This window comes from Aotus nancymaae, unplaced genomic scaffold, assembly GCF_030222135.1.
Source record: "Aotus nancymaae isolate 86718 unplaced genomic scaffold, 86718_ANA_hifiasm-v0.15.2.pri h1tg000014l, whole genome shotgun sequence".
NCBI lineage: Eukaryota > Metazoa > Chordata > Mammalia > Primates > Aotidae > Aotus > Aotus nancymaae.
The window spans coordinates 5185390-5205548 of record NW_026988425.1 but is presented as its reverse complement, the minus strand read 5'-3'; the positions used below and the strand labels follow the sequence as shown (position 1 = coordinate 5205548).

General features: G+C 45.1%; 1 pseudogene; it reads left to right on the top strand.

Moving 5' to 3' along the window:
* Window positions 1-19594, top strand: part of LOC105732965 (dol-P-Man:Man(5)GlcNAc(2)-PP-Dol alpha-1,3-mannosyltransferase-like) — a 38532-nt pseudogene extending 18938 nt beyond the window's left edge.
* Window positions 19595-20159: the final 565 nt, after the last annotated feature.

The window sequence follows — 20159 nt, the reverse complement described above, 5'->3', positions numbered from 1 at the left end:
CTGGGCTCAAGAGATCCTCCCCCCTCAGCCTCCTGATTAGCAGAGACCACAGGTGCAAACCACCGCACCAGCTAATTTTTGTGTTTTTTTGTAGAGACAAGGTCTTGTCATGTTGCCCAGGCTGGTCTTGAACTCCTGGCCTCAAGCCATCCTCCTGCCTTGGCCTCCCAAAGTGCTGGGATTGCAGGCATGAGCAACCGTGACTGGCCATATTGAATTTTCAAAACAATTCACATGAAGGTTCCCTCACATATCTTATAGACAGCCAGCAAGTTCATCTTAAATGCTGCCTAATTTATATTTTCAGAGTTTTAGAACATGCCTAAGGATGTCCACATGGTGAATGTAGCGTGGCTGTTCTAAGCCAGCCTTAAGGACGGTACGCACCTTTGCCCCACACATCAGTGAGACTCCGGGGGGTGGGATCTGAGTCTCGATCAGCCATCAGCATGTGGACAGTGGCTATTTGTTAGATGACGCTGGGTCAGTTCCAGTGATGTAGCTGGAATTTTCTGTTCTTACTGTTCTCTTCTATGTAATACCTGGTTCCTCACTTGTGTCTCAAATGTCTTAATAGTTACAAATAATGTCTGAGGATGCACACAGATATGGGCTTTTTTTGCAATATTTTTTTTTTCTGTTGATATTTTCTACTTTATTTCAGGAAAATTCTCTACCAGCTCTTTTTTAGTGAGGCATTTCATAAAAATCTCATTTTGATCCTATATCTTTTTTCTCAATTTTTGGAAAATTCTGATAGATTTTCTGAAGAGCCAAATTATGCCAGGCTAGAGTGCTTTGCCCATATTTCTTATGATATTTAACTAAGGAAAGATAGTCCCCAAGGCAGGTTTTTATAATTCTGTTGTAAGGAGATCCATTTCTCCTTTGCAGAGTAAGAGAAGATTCCCATGACCGTAATCCCTGTAGGAACAGCTGGCATTTTCTACATCTGACTGAACACGTGGTTTGAAACCACCTTTCAAAATGTGGTCTTTCCGCAGTACAGCTGGGATGTCCCTGCCTTCCCCGCTTCCCCACCATGCACTGATGTAAAAGGGCAGTTCTGTCTCGCGGGTGTAACAGATTTCTTCCCTGCATCCCCTTTGTCTTCTATCAGTGAATCTTTGGTGGCTGTCAGCTGGGGACAGCTCTCAGCATTTCATGCACTGAATGCAGCATGGACACAAACTTATATATAGGGCCAGGCAGGGGACAGCAAGAGGTGAACACCGGAAACTGCATGAGCTAGGAGTCACTGACTGGTAGCGGGTGAGGGGCACATGGTAGGGACAGATTAGCAGCTGGATCACGGTGGAAAACCAAACTCTGACAGCTGAGATGAGGCACAGACTTGCTGCCATGGGGACGAGTGTCCACTGGCCCTGGCCAGGCTGGCCTCCAGGGGGCGTTATTGGAATATGCAATCACCCCAAAGCACTTCGGCTTGCAGAAGATCTGAGACACAGTTTGCTGTTACCACCTCAGAGCATTTAGATGGGACATGATGTGTGGAATTGAAGTTAAAAACCCATCCACCATTTCTAGTTAGTACAGTAAGCTCCTAATTTACAGAAATGCTTGGGAAATTGACAATCATGATAAAGTCCTTATCCCTCCTCCTCTTTTGACCAAATCTTTCTAAAATGCACAATTATAATTTCTTATCTTTTAGTACACAGTAATTATGTTATATGTGGCATATACACTGTGTAAATATAGTTTATCAAACCATTCTTCTGTGTTTGAAGACTTTCTAATTCATTACTTCATTCCAGACATCAATGACAACAGCGGGCATGAAGCAGGTACACGTATGAGCTACCTACTAATAAGCCCTGGATTTTGATTTTATTTTGTGAAATCTTTGGTGTGGGTAATTTTTAAATAAATGATTTTTCAAATTTTATGCAGAAACTGGAATGCATCAACATGATCTTGTTTGTAATCTTGTTAATGATGTCATCCAGAGGCCACCAGGAACATGCCTGTAACCCAGCAAAGTTGAGGCCGTTGGCTGGCTCATCACAAGAAGGAAGGCTTTGCACCATTGGGGCCCAGCAGCAGCTCAGCAGCAGTGAGAGGGCCTTGGGAAAGACTTGGAGGATTTGGCTTATACAAGGTGATCTTGGGGAGGGTCAAGGAAACATGTTGTGATGGTTAATATTGACTGTCAACTTGATTGGATTGAAGGAAGCAAAGGATTGTTCCTGGGTGTGTACGTGAGAGTGTTGCCAAAGGAGATTAACATTTCAAACAGTGGATTGGGAAAGGCAGGCCCACCCTCAATATTGGTGGGCACCATCTAATCAGCTGCCAAAGCAGCTAGAATAAAGCAGGCAGAAGAAGTTGGAATGAGCTGACTAGCTGAGTCTTCCAGCCATCATCTCTCTCCTGTGCTGGATGCTTCCGGCCCTTGAACATCAGACTCCAAAGTCTTCAGCTTTTGGATTCTTGGACTTACACCAGTGGTTTGCCAGGGGCTCCCAGGCCTTTGGCCACAGACTGAAGGCAGCACTGTCTGCCTTCCTACTTTTTTTTTTTTTTTTGAGACGGAGTTTCGCTCTTGTTACCCAGGCTGGAGTGCAATGGCGCGATCTCGGCTCACTGCAACCTCCGCCTCCTGGGTTCAGGCAATTCTCCTGCCTCAGCCTCCTGAGTAGCTGGGATTACAGGCACGCGCCACCACGCCCAGCTAATTTTTAGTAGAGATGGGGTTTCACCATGTTGACCAGGATGGTCTCGATCTCTTGACCTTGTGATCCACCCGCCTCGGCCTCCCAAAGTTCTGGGATTACAGGCTTGAGCCACTGCGCCCAGCCTGCCTTCCTACTTTTGAAGTTTTGGGACTCAGACTGGCTTCCTGGCTCCTCAGTTTGCAGATGGCCTATTGTGAGACTTCACCTTGCGATCATGTGAGCTGATTCTCCTAATAATCTCCCCTTCATATATACATCTATCCTATTAGATCTGTCTCCTTAGAGAACCCTGAAAAATGCACAGGCCATGCTCAGAGTGCTATCTGGAAATGGGGGTAATTGTGCGATTGACTGTCTTAACAACTGTCCTGGAAGGTCAGAGAAATGGAGTGAGGCTGGTGCTATGGTTGGTGAAAAAGCAGCAGCTTTTGACTGGATAGTCAAGGGTTCACACTCTCTTAGCACAAAGGTGGCTGCAATACTTAGGAAAGGCATTTGGCTGATGTGTTCTCAAAGGAGAGGGAAGCTGTCTGTGTTTGTTATCTTCGGCTGCATCATAAATGACCACAACCTAGTGACTTGAAACATCACACATCAGTTACCTCCACTCTCAGTAAGTCAGAAGTTCAGGCGCAGCTCAACTGTGGCCTCGGCTCTGGGTCTCACCAGGCTACATTCAGGGGTCAGTCAGGGCTGTGGTCCTGGCAGAGGCTCTCTCAGATTGTTGGCAGTTGTAGAACTGAAGTTTCTTTTTTTCGGGGGGATGGTCAGCTGGTGTATTAGTTCATTTTCACATTACTGATAAAGACATATCTGAGACTGGGTAATTTATTTTTTTAAAAAAGAGGTTTAATGGACTGACAGTTCCCCATGGCTGGGGAGTCCTCGCCATCGTGGTGGAAGGCAAAAGACACTTCTTACATGGCAGCAAGCAAGAGAGAATGAGAGCCAAGTAAAAGGGAAATTATAAAACCATCAGATCTCATGAGACTTATTCACTACTGTGAGAACAGTGTGGGGAAACTGACCCCATGATTCAATTATCTCCCACAACACGTGGGAAATATGGGAGCTACAATTCAAGATGAGATTTGGGTGGAGATTTGGTGAAACTGTATCAGCTGGGAACCACTCTCAGCATCCAGGGTCTGCCACAGTTCCTGCCACGTGGCCTATCACGTCCTTCTTACAGGACGGCAGCCTTCTTACACAAGTCAGCAAGAGGGAGTCTCTCTTGCTCCACTTGCTAAGGCGGAATCTCGCATCAGATGTAACCATCACATTTGCTGCGTTCTGTTGTCTAGAATTATGCCACAGCCCCTTTGTGTTCAGGGCAGTGGATCATCCAAAACATAGATCACTGGGGAGGGGTGAGCTTAGGGTGTGTTTGCTACATCACCCAAGAGTATGTGAAACATCTCTCTCATTTCTTACATTTCTTGAGCTTTTAAAAAAGTACTAAAGGAATAAACATAGACAATGTAGGTTACATGAATGAATACAAAGAAGAACATAGTATCACTCCTAATTGTCATGACTTCTACCACAAAGATGATCACTTGTAACGCTTGCATGTATGTACTGGACCAGGGTTTTACAGACCATCCCAGCTTCCTTCACCCATGGTCTACTGCCCAGTGGGACTGATGACTCTTCAGAAGTATAGTTTGGGACCAATCACACGTAGCAGGCCACCAAGAGGAGGCATCCGTGTCCACAGAAGAGAGATGAGCTTCTGGGCAGCTCCTGCATCTTCAGAGTGAAGGCCACTGCTCAGCTGGGCACATGGATCCCTGTGTTGCTCTAGATACGACTTTTTTTAATGTTTGACTTTTCACACTGTAGTGGGGGTTAAGGGCAGTGCTACAGGCATCCTGTAGGTATAGCCTAGGGACATTGCTAAATATCCTACAACAAGAATGACGGTCTCTGACCACAAAGAACTGTCCGGCCTAAAACGCCAATAGTGCCAGGGTGGAGAACATTGGCCCCAACCTTACACAAGTGTGTGAAGCTAAAGACATTGTGAAGGTTTCTGTTGTTTTGTTTTTTGTTATTTACAAAGGTGTTCTTTTCTCTCCCAATCATGCTTCAGAGTTCAACCCAATGGAAATGGAAATTGAAAGAGTGAAAGTCACCAGTTTCAAAGAATCTACAGAATTCAGCATTTTGAAAATCACATAGCAATTTTGGGTAGGCATTCACGTGCACTAACAAACCAGGCAAACGTCCGACTCCCAGGATACAGTGATGGAGAGTGACAGAAGATCTGTTGAGCCTTAGGGAATAAGGGAAAACTGTGTTATCAAGTGAAGGAACAGCACAGACCTAGATGAGGGGATGCAGCTCAGAGCCAGCAACCCAGGCCTCCTTCTCCCCAGGGCGCAGCACTGGCTGATCCCTGGATTTTCGAGGTCACACATCCCAGGTCCTGAGAGCCCTTTATAGGTAGAGAGTTCTTTGGGACTTTTGGGACACAGCACTTGAAGAGAGGTTTACTTAAACTTTCTCCTGGGAGCCTGTGATCATTTGAAAGTAACAGAAGAAAGTTATTGGGCTGAGGAAACAGCTTCAGCAGGCACTTGGTGAGAATGGGAAGCATCCATTCATTGCGAAATCGCGGGGACAGAGGAGGAATTCACTGGATCATAGCACTGAGAAACTCCAGAGGCTTCTGGTTCACCGCTCGGATTCCACAGATGAGGGTCAGAGGCCGAGGTGGAAGCCGGAATGGGCAAGCCTGCCCTCTCCCCGCCTCTCCATGGCTCTGTACTCTGGCTGTTTCTGCAATTTGACATGAGGCCTGGCCCCAGGGAAAGCAGCCGGGCCTCATCTCCTCCCTGTGCTGCTCGGAGGTGGAGTCTTCTCAGGGTCAGTCCAGCTCAGGAGCCCCTCTCCAGCTTGGTCACCAAAGCTGTCTGGTCCCAGGGCGGTGCTGAGTGACAGGCATGCCAGTCAATCCAATCGGCCATTTCATAACCAATGCATAAAGAGTTAACGCCCTGTCTCCAAGATAAAGGCTTTACAGAAACAGCTTTAACGACCTCTTCACTTAAAGGCAAGACTCTTGTGGTGGAACCTCAGGCACCCGTGCAGGATGTAAGAAAGTGCCTGTATATACAAGAATGGAGAAGTGTGTAGAAAAATAAATACTGTAATATGTAATAAGATGTATGTTTTTTTATATGCTACTTTCGCTTTCTCCTTCTCTATATATACATACATACAAAAATATGTTCATTCTATAGAAAACATGAAAGATATAATATTCTTTACATATGAAATTTTAATGTATTAATTTTTTATGATTATATGAACACCACAAATGTAATTTTATAATTGTTTTTACTTATCAATAAGTCCTAAACATAAATATACACTAACAATATCAAAGTTTTTAAAAAGATATCATAAAATGGTTGAGAAACATTCCACTTTAATTTATTCCTCCTAATCCCTCTGGTGGTACATTAAGTGAGAGTTTCCCAGCCTCAGTACTATGGGCAGGCAGTCGGGGTCAGCCATGCTTTTTGGGGGACCCTGTCCTGGCCACTATAGGATGTGGCTTCACATCCTGGTCTCTGCCCACTGGATGCCAGAAACATCCCTTCCCCTCAGCTGTGACAATCAACACTGTCACTAGACATTGCCAAATGTCCTCTGGAAGACAAAATCACCCTAGATTGAGAACCAGTGACATTTTTTTTTGAACTATCATCGTAAGACAAAGCCACCTGAACTTCCTTGCTGATGTCTCTCCTGTCTCTCCACTTCTATCCAATTCTATTCAGAGGGAAAATTCCTAGAAGCGACATTACTGTAACAGAGAAGAGGTATTCATTTGAGAACTTTGATAAATATTTGCCAAATTTCTGTTGACGTATCATTTCTAAAAAGTTAAAAACATGACTCTCAGACAAACATATACAGAACAAATGTCAAAGATGTATTTCTCTAATGTAGTGGGACAGGTGGCAGGGCAGTGAGGCTGCAGCAGGGTGGGGGCAGAGTGCAGAAAGAGGTCGCAAAAGCCCTGGAGAAGGTCATTCGGTCATACGAGGACACCCTGATGCTTGCGCTGCAGTCCTTTCCAAGTCTAGGAGGCGGCGTTCCTTCGCATCAACACCAGACAAGATCCATGCGCGCTGCTCTCAGTGTTGTGTGTGTGAGAATCCAGGGACCTCTCATGGCTGCGGTAGATTCTAATCAGCTGAAAATAGCGTCAAAGCAAAAGCAGTCACCCCCAATGAGAACGTGGGAAGACAGAGCCATCCTTGTGCCCATTTCCAAGTTTTGATTTTGTTTTCTTACATTGCCTTCCTGAAATTTTAAAATTTACCCTCCCTTCAACTGACTCAGTTCCTTCCCATAACCAATCCAACAGGAAGGATTATTACTCATTTTTTTATACCCTACTGGACAGATAACTCATTATTTTGTTTCCATTTATTTCATTACCAGTGAGGTCAAACATATTTTCACATATTTATTGGCCATTTGTGTTTTAATTTACTTTGCCTGTTTATGTACTCCATCCACTTTCCTTTCAGGGAATTCAACTTTCTCTCATTCATTTAGATCTGTGTAACACTGGCCATTTGTCTTTCATAAATGTTGCAAATATTGTTCTCCATTTCTCTTTGCCTTTTCATTTACGTTTTTCTTTAATATAGGAATTGATATGTAGTCAAATCCATCAATTTTTTTGTGTGCTTTCACTTCTGGAATTATGTAGAAAAGTTCCTTCTTAACCCTGGGATTAAATCTTTATGAATGCTTTTTTTTTTAAAGTATATGTAGACATTTTACTTAAATTTGTTTTCCATTTGAAATTTATTTTAAAATAAGATGAGAGTTTGTTATTAACTTTTTTTTTTAACCAAAGAATTAGCAAGTTTTCTTAACTTTGTTACTGAGTAATCCACCTTTCTAGGTCACGTGCTCATGTGAGAATCCCCGTGTGTGAGAGGCTGTTTCTGGACTGTCCATTCTGTTCCCTTGATCTGCCTGTTGGTCACGTGCTCATGTGAGACTCCCCGTGTGTGAGAGGCTGTTTCTGGACCATCTATTCTGTTCCCTTGATCTGCCTGTTGGTCACGTGCTCATGTGAGAATCCCCGTGTGTGAGAGGCTGTTTCTGGACCATCTATTCTGTTCCCTTGATCTGCCTGTTGTCTTGGCCCAAGGCCACACAATATAAATTCCTGATGATTTATATTATACTTCTTTACCTGGCAGAGCGGGTCTTGTTTTAAATGTCACATCTTTTATTTGCAAGTAGATAGAGTGTTTATTTTTATAGGATTTGGATAAGTTAAAAGGTGTGTTTTTCTTTTGAGGACAGTGATTTTTTCATTCTCTTATCTAGCCAAATACTTTCCCATTAAAAATGCCTTTAACTTCTTAGTGAACATGTCGCGGGTATGCATTTCCCTGTGTATTGAAGGTCAGCGCCACTCACCTTAAGTATTGTTACTAGAGCTCATTTTCCTTTTCCCAGAGTGCTTGGAATCTTGAGGCCCAAGGACAAAGCGGGTGGTGGGGGGTGTCTGAAAGCTGGCAGAGAGCCCTGGGCACTAGATGAGGTGCAGGGTCTCTCACAGCCCCACGCGATGGAAGGACAAGATCGCTTGCTACGGAGTCAGCAGATCTTAGTTCCTTCGCATGTTTTTATTAGTTTCTCAACCAGCTCCCCGAATTGGGTTTTACGGACCACTCTAGTCCCACGAGATTCAGCCGAGCGGCTGGAGGAGAGTGCTTTCTGGTCAGTGAGGGAAAAAGTGCCAAGTTAGATAACACCTAGCAAGTTCCTCTGCTGCAGGACCTCTCAGGGCCTTCAATCTCTGACATCCTGTGACTCTCCCAGAATGTGATGATTATTAGACCTTGGTACCCTTCTTCAAGAGACAACTACCAACATCTCAATGAATGCTTGCCTTCCAAGCACTGCTGCCTGGGAAAGGCTATTTTCCTCATACAATTATTTTTTCAAACAACATTGTGAAAAAAATGAAATGTCTCCCACAGTGAAAATGAGAACAACTGTAATTATTTACACTCTTTGACAAGAAGAATAGGATTTATTCTTTGGTGACAACTGCTATTTTTATGAGAGCGTTCTAAGCATTTTCTCCGCAGTCCTCACCCCTTCCTAATGAGGCATGGCAGACAGGCATTGCCACTCCAGCATGCTGAGGAACCCGAGGCTGAGACGCTGGATGCTGTGTGGCCTTGGCATTTGCTTAGTAATCTTTCTGTTGGTTCCCAAACATATTTTGTAGTTTTCCTTTGCTATGTAAAACTTGCCACAAACTTAATTACTGAAACCAATAGCCGTTTATTAGCTCATAGATCTTATAGGTCAGAAGGCAGGGTGAAGCGAGGCTGGATCTTCTGCTAAGGGTTTTGTGTAGTGAATTTGGGTGCTGGCTGGGCATTTTTCATTTCTGGATGCTCTGGGAAGAGTCTGTTTTTGCCTTATGCAGGTTGGTGGAGGAATTCAGTTCCTCCTAGCTGTAGGGCTGAGAACTCCAGCTCTTAGACACTGCCCACATTCCTTACTGCATGCGCCCCTCCGTCTTCAAACCAGCAGTAGAGAATCTCCCTCATGTTGAATCCCTGTCTCCCTCAAATATCTTTCTTCAGGAAGAGCCACATCACCTGATGAGGTCAGGTGCACCCAGAATAATCTCTGTACCTTGAAGTCAACTTATTGGATTCATCTTCAAGACTTCAATTTGATTTGCAAGATCTCTTCACAGCAGAACTGAGATTAGTTACTAATTTAATAACTGGGTGACTATTTGCGTATATGGGGCCGGGGGGGATTTCAGGGTTATCTTAGAGCTTTGCTTCCCTCCCTCACTTCGTTTTCATTAGGGGCATCAGGATGCACTTGCTTTAGGTCTTTCCTGTGCTACTAGGGTGATCCATGTGCGATTGGGGAAATCATGAGTCTGAACAGATTTGTTTTAGTGTGAGTAGAATCCACCTGAAGTTGCCGATGAGGACAGCCTGGAAAAGCAGGTCTGACAAAATGCATTCCCTTCTGCCTGCCTCCTGTTCTAGAGATCAAAAGAGTCGGCATGGTTGTCAGACAGTTGCCATTTTATGCATGGTTTTAAAAGAGTCCCTTTGGCTTCCCTGTTGTCTATGGTTTACATGGTGCTCCATATATTTGGGGCAATTACATGACGCGCAATCATGGCACTGCTGTTCTTGAGAGGATGTTAATATAACTCACCTTTTGTTTGCTCTCAATAATAAATCAAAAGAAATTACCAACCCCAAATCTTCACACTGAGACATTTGGGGATGAATATCACATCCTTGCACCAAGCCATTGTATTCCCCAGGCTATAGCTGACCCCATTTTCTGAATTCTTGATGGCAAAATTGTAAAAGTTCTTCTGTGTGTAAAGTTTTCAATGAGATCCCAGCAAGTAAAAACATTGGCGGCGCTAACAGGCTGCCTAAGGTGGGATGGCTGCAGCGCTCCATATTCCAGAAGCACTGGGAAAGAGGTGCTGGAGAGATGCTGAGGGAACCATCTGCTCAGCCTCCACCAGCCTCCTCTCTGCGGGAACCCTCGGCTGTCCTGAATGGAGGAAGCTGGATTTCCTATTTCCATGTGAGGTGAGCAAAGCTACTCCGGGGGCTGGAGAAGAGCCCCACTGCATGGATTCCTCTGCTGGGGGGCCCAGTCGCCAACCGCCTCCCCTTCCCAGCTGTTCCCTCTGAGCTCTGAGGTCATGAACAAAGTTGAGCCCAGAAACAAGAGACTGAGGCTCATTTTGTCAAACAGACCATATTAATATCATTAAGCTGCCTGCTTTTAATTTTCGAACACTTCCCAACTGTCTATTCAGGAGTGTTTAAGGCCAAACCCATTCATTCTTTCCACCATTTAATGGAGATTGGAGCCGTTTAATGACTGTCCTGTGAGGAGGAAGGGATACAGATCAGAAACAACCAGAGAGTGGTGAGAAAGAATTAGAAGTTGGCAGGGAAAAGCAAGATAATAAAAGAGTAATTTAAAACATCACACTTGCACAGTTACCATGGCGGCTTGCTTAACAGGGAATCTAAATTTATCTCATTGTTGAGAATCCATTGAGAGAAATAAAATTTAAGAAAATCTGGGGGCCATCCCAGTTCTTCTCAACAACTATATCTAAGGGTTCAGTCCATGGGAAATAGAGCTCTGGGGCGATTCAAAGGGCCACAGCCATCGCTCTGTCCCTCCGCCTGCCTCCTTCTGGCCAGGCCAATTCTGCCCCCAGACCACTGGGATGGGCCCTCTCCTGCCTTCCTGCTTTCCTTCCTGCCCACCACCCACGTCTACTGTTCTCCCAGGTGCCAGAGGAGAGGGTTTGAAACCTCAGGAGCATCACGTTGTGCTCCTCCTCGAAGCCCTCCAGTGGCTTCCCACTATGCTTAAAATAGAATGCAGATGTCCCAAAACCTAAAATGCAATGAAAAAAATAAATAAATAAAAATGAAAAAACAAACAAACAAACAAACAAAATGCAGATGTTCTAACACCTGTAGGGTCCTGCATTGTCTGGAGACTGCCTGTTCCCACTGCTGCCTTCCCCTTTTTACTTACCAAGCATGCCAGGCACGTCCTGCTTAGGTCCATTTTCAGGAACTGGGCTTCTGCTTGGAGTACGCACCCTCCCTCCAGCTCTTCCCACACAAGACACAGGTCTCTGTTCACATGCACTTCTGGAGAGAGGCCCTAGCTTCATGGAACGGGAGTCCATTGACACAGCAGTCCCACCAGGTTGGCACTGGGCAATTTGTCAAATATTTGGCAAATGAATAAAGAAGGAGGCGTGTAACGTCCCTGATATTTCAGAAAGTTTAACCACTTAAGAACTAAGATTGGTTTTAGCTCCTAAGTTCGGTTTATTTTATTGGGTACCCTATTCCAAGCAGCACAGGAACCTCAGGAGCTGCACTGTCCCATACGGGGGCCATCAGCCACGTGCAGCGATTGAGGTAGACATTTGAATTAATTAACATGAAATATAATGAAAAAAGACTCAGTTCCTTAGTCACATCGTCCACATTTCAAGTGCTCCGTAGTCACGTGTGGCCGGTGGCTGCCTACCGGGCAGTACAGATGTACAACGTTTTTATCATCGCCACCAGTTCCACTGCACAGAGCGGTCATAAAATGTTGCTAAAGGCATTGTCATCCTCTCTTAAGAACTTCAGTCCACTGGGAGAGGAAAGATGAGTCAACACCATCTAATTAGTCCCTAGTAGATGTATGAATGGGGGCTAAGGATGTCCAGAGGCCAAAGGGGCCCTGCAGTTGCTGACTTCTAAGCCAAGTCTTCAAGGAAGACCAGGAGTTATCAGGTAATGAAGAAAGTAGAAGATTAGAAGCTGACCCTATTAAGTGTCCTGAAAATAAATACAAATGTAAAAAGCCTTCAGCACGAGATGAAAAGCTCTGAGTGCTTGTGTGTTCGCTTGCATTCTTCTCTCTTCCCTACAGATTTTGTTTAAAATGAAAGAGCATGCCACTTTTGTTCCTTGGTGAGATTGACATACATAGAAGCACATAAACGAAAAGTGCGGGGAATACCGGGCTAAGTTACGTGGCATAGCAGCAGCTTAACTTGCATTTGGGAGACAGAGATGGAGTAAGATTGTGTGAGGTGCTTAGTCTGTGTGGTTAATACACAGAACAGAAATTTATTTTGTCACTGTTCCAGGGACTGGGAAATGCAAGATCAAGGTTTGGGGTCTGGTCAGGGTCCAGTCTCTGCTTCCAAGATGGGCTTTGTTGCTGCATCCTCAGGAGGAGATAAACGCTCTGTCTTCAGTTGATAGAGGGGACAGAAAGGCAAAAAGGGCCTAAGCTCATTGCCTTCAGCCCTTTCATGAGGCACTAATCCATTCATGAGGGTGGAGCCCTCTTAATCACTTCCCCAAAGGCCCCACCTTCTACTTCCACCACAATGGAGATTAAGTTTCAATATGAATTTTGGAGGGGATGCTATATTTTCACACAAATAAAAGCTCTCAAGAGGGCAGTCAGAGTCTCAGCTTTCTGTAAAAGCTGAGACACTCCTGTAGTAAGTAGTGGTTTCAGCTTTAAAATGGGGTTCATCCACAAACGTGGGTGCTCTGCGCACTCACGGTGATCATGGCTTAGCCTCCTCCCCTGGGGGAAGCTAACGCGGCATTCTCTCCCATTCCCCTGAGGTCAGTTATTTTCTTGCCAGGGTAAATGGTTATCAGCCCCCCTGATACGCAAGAGCTTCAACGCTCCACACCATCTACCTGCTTTCCCTTTGCGACTTTGCTTTTCAGGTGTCCATGTTTCAGTTCTCTAGTGGGCAGGCAGGCAGGCAAGTGAAGTTTATGCAACCATTTCACAGCCTGGTCTTTGTCCCAGCACCTGGTAGAACCCTTCCCGGTAGCAGGCACATACCGTAGGAATACAGGGTGTTTCAAGTCACGAGTGAACAGGTGCTTTATGGCTTGGAGGACCCGGTGCTCTCGACTGTGATTTGGTACTGCCTTTGTTCTCCTAAGTCCCATTCCTGGGACTGTGGAGCATAGAGAAATAAGATAGAGGACTTCCAGATTCCTTGGGATGCTCCAGAAGTAACCATATGGGTACTTCTACCTGGAATTCCCGGAATCTGTGTGAGGAGGGGGTGGGAAAGCAGAGAAGAGAGGTGGCAGGCTGAATGACCTCTTGGGGTCAGTTGATGGGAGGAGGAGGGGAGTGTGGCACCGATAAGAGACTCTGAAACTGCTCACCCAGAGCGCAATTGGGAGGAACAACTACCTCCATGTCCAGCTCCCTGACGTGTCTGTGCTCATCGCTAGAAAAACGCTGACAGTGGCAGCACATCTATGCAGATAAGACGGCTTTTCCTTGCCCAGTCCTCATGGGCCATTTTTCACAGCTTTTGGAGGCTGCAATTGCTGCCACCATATGTCGAGCTGGAGACGATGCAACCAGCTGAGCTTCATGCAGAATGACTGTTGGCAGCCACGCCAACTTTAAATTGATATTAATGTCAGGCTTGCTTTTTATAGTTTTCCTGAAGGTTTCAACAACAATAGACCAAGGCAAGTTTCATGGTACCTGAACCTGAATCAAGCTCACATTTTTCTGATGTGTATTTAATTCGCTTTTGGCACAGAGTCTGTGTTTTTCTTGGGTTTTACATCATTTATGAGGTTGCATGGATACACTCTAACAAAACATCATCCATAATCAAATGAGACTCACAGAAGAAAGAAGCACATGCCAATTCAGACTAATCTTAGCCTTTATGGGAATAGCTATTTGCTATGAATGATTAGCCAAACATCTGTGTCAACACTTTCTGAGCTGCAGATAGAAATGCTGTTAATCACCACATTTACAATGATATTTCTAGTTCCATGCAGGGGAAATGCTCTACCACAAACAAATCTGGCAACTAAGCTCTTCTGAGTAAAACCTACTCTACTAATTAATTGTAATAATTAAAGATATGGATATTAGCACGGGGTGTGTGTGTGTGTATTGTGTATGTGTCTGTCTGTCTGTGTGTGTGTGTCTAAAAGTTTTGCCTTATTTCACATTAAACATTTTAATAGAATGACTCCGGTTACACTGATATCACACTATGGGGCATATATGTTCTTCAAGCACTTATGTGATTAAGTCTGACAAAAAGTTTAATAATTGAGTCCATATTACAATATTTGTACAAGAGTCAACATCTGCACCTAATCATTCTATACGTACCTGATGGTTTTGAGCTTATTGTGGGGGACGTATTTCTTCTGGTGATTACAAATACACAGCCGCCAGGGAAATGTGCTGTTTTAAAGCACACTTTTGCTGCAGTGAGGGGATGGGGTGGGGACAGCGTGGGCTATGTCCTGGCAGGAACGTCTTCTCTTCTGCGTGGAGTCTGGTGATCTGTTCATTTCATCTCTTCTGTTCATTTGCAACATCGGTTTTTAACTTCTGTCTGCTGAGTGGATACTGAATGAAGATGAAATGATATCTGTACACATTGGTAGCTAGACAATTTATTTTCTCAAATTTAGAAACAGTCATAAGATGTAATTCATGAAAAACCCGACATTGTTTATAACCTGGGGCAAGGCCGACACGTCTTTTCTGTGTTTTCCTGCACTGGCGAACTCAATGCAGATGGGGCATTTCAATTACATCTGAATCAACTGAAAGCACCCATTGATGCTGGGATAAGTGGCCGTCTCTGGCCGTCTCTGTTTTATCAGCTGCATCCTCTGTGGGCATGTGAGGCTTTCCAAAGCCCTCAGAGGAGGTCAACATGAAACCTTTGAGTCATCAGATCAACTAGAGACAAATACCTTGAGTTTAATAAAATGAAGTTTTAAATAAAATGAGTTTTTCTTCTAAAATATCTGTCCCTGTTGAATTTGGCTTCCTTTTTAAGACACCGAACCTTGGTGTGAGAGAGTAAGGGATAGAAACAGAGGACTGGAGATGTTTCAGCCTTAGACTGCAGTGGCTCTTTGAATTAGTAATGGCAATGGAATAGAATTCGGTTTCAGATTGGATCTCACTCTGAACAAGAGGTTTTATCTTTTTGTTTCCTTAAGCCTGCCTTTTTACTTTGTAAAAGTTCACCTATAAGGCAAGTTATCAGGCAGCTAAACTAGAGAAGACAGCTCAAGTACATGTAGGTAAGAATCTGTGTCTATCTTGCAAAAACTCCTTCTGAACTTCCGGGTTGCTCAGGAGAAAGCAGTGGTTTGTGATCAACTCCCAGTACCTCCACATCACACCGACCTCAGCCTGGCGCTCTGGATTTTCCCCACTTGTGTCCAGTGAAAAGCCTTGGATTGTCCTGTTTTTTGCACATTTAACCAGGAAAACAATTTATTACCTTTACTGAGAGGACTATTTAAACCAAAAATTATCTGAGTCAGATCTGAATCAATTTAGAGGTTTGTTTTGCCAAGGCTGAGGATGTGTCCAGGAGAAAGAGACAGGAGTCACAATAGGATCCGTGGTAGGGGCTTTTTCCAAAGAAGGTTTTGAGGACAGCAATATTTAAAGGGCACAGAGTGAGTAGCAAGGGAAGGAGGAAAAGAAGGGGAGAAAGGTAGACGGTGAGGTGAGTGTTACATTCTGGTGAGGCTTTGATCAGCACTCACTGAATCCACGTTTTACATGTGAAAAGAGGGGGTAGCAAAACAGCTAATTATGCATTTGTAAATCTGCACTCAGTAAACCTGCATTTTATACAGGATGAGGCAAACGTAGAGTAGAGGAAGAAGTCAAATACACATTTGCTTCAGGGTGGGCGGAGGGAGGGAGGATTCTAGTCTGGTCTTTGTCCCGTGCCTGTGAAGACAAGCTGCTACTTTCCACAGTTGGGTGAGTTTCCATAAAACTCTGCTTTAGGGTTATGGGTTATAGAGGGGATATGTATTCTGAAATATTTGAAGGTCCATAAAAAATTTCCATGTGAGCGATTTGGGAGGGAGGCCACCTGGGGAGACACGTGGCCTTCTGTCATTGCAGCCATCTGTGTGGGAACAAAAAGGAAGGCAAGTTTTCTTCTTTCTTTTTTCTTCTTTTGCATGACTTAGTAACCAAGCTTAACTTTCTCCTCGGCATAATGAGTTTGGGGTCCAAAGATTTTGTTTTCCTTTTACACCTAAAATGGACTGAAGAGATGATTGGTTTTTACTTCATTTCAAAGTTGGCACATCTGGTGGCCAGGAGATACAAGGTTCTACATTTGAGTGCGGCCTGACCTTCTGCCCAGGACATCCACAGCATCACAGGTGTTCCTTAGCCCAGCATTCCTAGCGTGAAATTCAAGTTCTGGAAGAAGCTCAACTCAGTCTTCATGGAAGCAGATTTATGTACCCACACCAAATTTAAAAGGAAACAAAAATGCAGTGACAAAAGATGCTCAGATGCTCAAAGAAGTTTCGCTGAAGTGGAAGTAGTCCATGATTTTCCTCCATACCTTTCTCCTGCATCTCCCAAATCTGTTGGGCTTCTTCCCGCCTGTGCTTGTGACTGTACTGGAGGGTGGTTGGGACAGCTCCACAGGGGAAGCAGCCTCTACAGACTGTGCATTAGGAAGACAGGGATGACTGTTGAGCCCTGTCACGGCTGAAAGCCCCTGCTGGCCCTAAGCACCCGCTACCCCTGGCCCCTTTCTCAGGAGCAGTGCATCTCAGAAGACTGGCACCTCAGGCACCTGCATTCAGGGCACATTTAGAGTCCACACTAAGTGTGTGAATAAAGTAAGTGGACTAAATGCTACTGCTCTACTCCCATATCCGTTACTTTTGAAAATACTACTTATTGCACCAGACCGGTGGCCATTTGAAAACACATATTCTTTCTTGTCCCAGCTGGGTTAATCGCAACTTGTAGACAGAATCCAAGATTGCTTGCTTTTGAAAGACTTGCTCTGGCTCTGTAATTTTTATACTCAAAGTAACATTTCCATTAAGGCTGTCTTAGTCCATTTTCATACTGCCGTGAAGAAATACCCAAGACAGCATAAGTCATAAAGAAAAAGAGGTTTAATGAACTCACAGTTTCACATGGCTGGGGCGGCGTCACACTCATGGTCAAAGGCTGAGAAGAAGCAAAGGCACGTCTTACGTGGCAACAGACAAGAGAGTGTGTGCAGGGGAACTGCCCTTTATAAAACCACCAGATCTCATGAGACTTATTCATTATCACGAGAACAGCATGGGAAAAACCCAATTACCTCCTCCTGGGCCCCTCTCATGACATGTGGGGATTGCAGGAGCTACAATTCAGGATGAGATTTGGGTGGGGACATGGCCAAACCATATCAAAGACTTACTTTGTTATTACGGAAGCTCAAAGTAAAAGCTGATTTACTTCAGTGTGAAATGAGAATTAACTTGCTTTTTAAGTCTGTTTGTAAATTAATGGAGACACTAGGGCTTTAGCAGAAGCCTGGGGTGAGACAGTGATGAACCTGAATACAGTGTTCCTTCAGGCAACGGAAATAATTTAAAGTCGGTCCCAATAAGTTAATTTACTTTCCTGATCTGAGTACTGTCATAGTTTAGCATGTCCTGAAGAAAATGTTCCCCTTAGTGATATTCCTCCTTTGGTGATCTTAAGATGTGTAATTGACCTGGAAGTTCTGGAAGATGAGTCTCCTTTTGGAGCAGTCTTTTTGGGCTTTGATTTTTACTCTGAGATTAGTCTGGTGACATTCTTACCATTCGAGTGCTGTAGAAGGGTGCATAGATCAATTTGACCCTCTGGAACAAGTTGCTTTTGAGTCAAATCTGTACTGTATGATCCCATCTGCCCATGTTTCTTTTTTTGTTTGTTTGTTTGAGACAGAGTCTCGTGCTGTCACCCAGGCTGGAGTGCAGTGGTGCTATCTTGGCTCACTGAGTGCAGGGGCACATCTTGGCTCACTACAACCTCCACCTCCCAGGTTCAAGCAATTATCCTTCCTCTGCCTCCCAAGTAGTTGAGACTACAGGTGCCCACCACCACACCTGGTTAATTTTTGTATTCTTTTAGTAGAGATAGAGTTTCACCATGTTGCCCAGACTGGTCTCCAGGTGGTGATCCATCTGTTTCAGCCCCCCAGAATGCTGGGATCATAGGCGTGAGCCACAGTGCCCAGTCCTGCCCATGTTTTCTCATACCTGGCTCACCAGGATGTGCAGCTGTCTTTTTCCTTTCCCTGTACATCCTGTGTCAGTTCCTCCACAGGTACCTAAATGACTCCTATTAAGAAGTCTGAAAATTAGTGAAAGACACACAGATCAACCAGAAGGCATGCATGGCCCAGGTGGAAGTCATCATCAGTGGTACCTATGACTCTACCCAGCTGCGGGATGACAGTGGACCACTTGTGTACCCAGTTGGTTTTGTGTCCGTCTTTATGGGGCTGTTCTATGCCCCTGGCCGAGGCACTGACATTCACATGCCCGGAACATCTTTGCTGTGCTCTACCTGGCCACCTTGCTGCTTGTCTTCTTGATCTACCACCAGACCTGCAAGGTACCTCCCTTCATCTTACTTTTCATGTGCCACGCCTCTTACCGGGTTCACTGTACCTTTGTGCTGTGGCTCTTCTATGACTCAGTGGCCTCAGTATCAGCCTTCTGCCGGCCCAGCACTGGGGCTGGGGCTGCTGCTGTTTGGACCTGGCAGTCTCTGTGAAGATGAAAGTGCTGCTATTCACCCCTGGGTTACTGTTTCTTCTCCTCACACAGTTTGGCTTCCGTGGTGCCCTCCCTAAGCAGGGCAAATGTGTTGGCCTTCAGGTGGCGCTGGGGCTGCCATTCCTGCTGAAGAAGCTCATGGCTACCTGTCCTGCTCCTTTGACCTTGGCTGCCAGTTTCTGTTCTGCCGGACAGTGAACTGGGGCTTTCTCCTGGAGGCTTTCTGCCTGCACCTGCCTTCCACCAGGCCCTGCTGGCCGCCCACCTCACCCTGCTCTTGCTGTTTACCCTCCACTGGTGGTGCAGGATGGGGGAATGCATGTTGTCACTGCTGAAGAATCCCTCCAAAAGGAAGGTTCTACCCCAGCCCCTCACACACGGCCAGATCGTTTCTACCCTCTTCACCTGTAACTCCATTGGCATCTGCTTCAGTCACCCCTTCCACTACCAGTTCTACGTCTGGTATTTCCACACACTGCCCTACTTCCTGTGGGCAGGACTGCACGCTGGCTCACACGCCTGCTCAGATTGCTGGTGCTGGGGCTCATGGAGCTCCCCTGGAACACACACCCCTCCACGTCCTGCAGCTCTGCTGCCCAGCATGTATGCCCTGCCATCCTCTTGCTGCAGCTCTGGCTGGGCCTGCAGACTTTCCCCAAGAGCAGCCAACACAGCAAGAAAGCTTGCTGAAATCCACCCGTTTCCCTCCAGTACGCTCTCAGGACCCGGGGGCAATAGACTCTGTGCCCTTCCAAATTACCCTTGCCATCTCTCTCTCTTTCTCTCTCTCTCTCTCTCTCTACACACACACACACACACACACACACACACACACACACATATATGTATAGACTTCCTCTTTCTATATAGAGAGGGACTCACACAGGATGTGCAGGGAAAGGGGACAGACAGCCACGCATCCAGTCAAAATCACCGGGACCTTTACGTATGTTGATCAACAATGCTGTGGATACAATATTGACACAAAGACACTGAGGGAAGCTGAACTCACAGGAGTACACACAGATCGCATATTATCTGCTGGATTAGTCCGTTTGTGTAAAATCTGCTAATTTTACAGGAGTTGATTTCCAGCTTTTGGAATGAATTTTGGACTTTCTAAATGGTTAATTTGAGCCATTCAGAAATTATAATTTGTTCTCTATTTTTTAAAAATACCCACTTTTGATTGAGTCACTTATATGTTTGTGTTCTTAAAGTGTGTGATAGCTAAGTAATTGAATCTACATGCTCT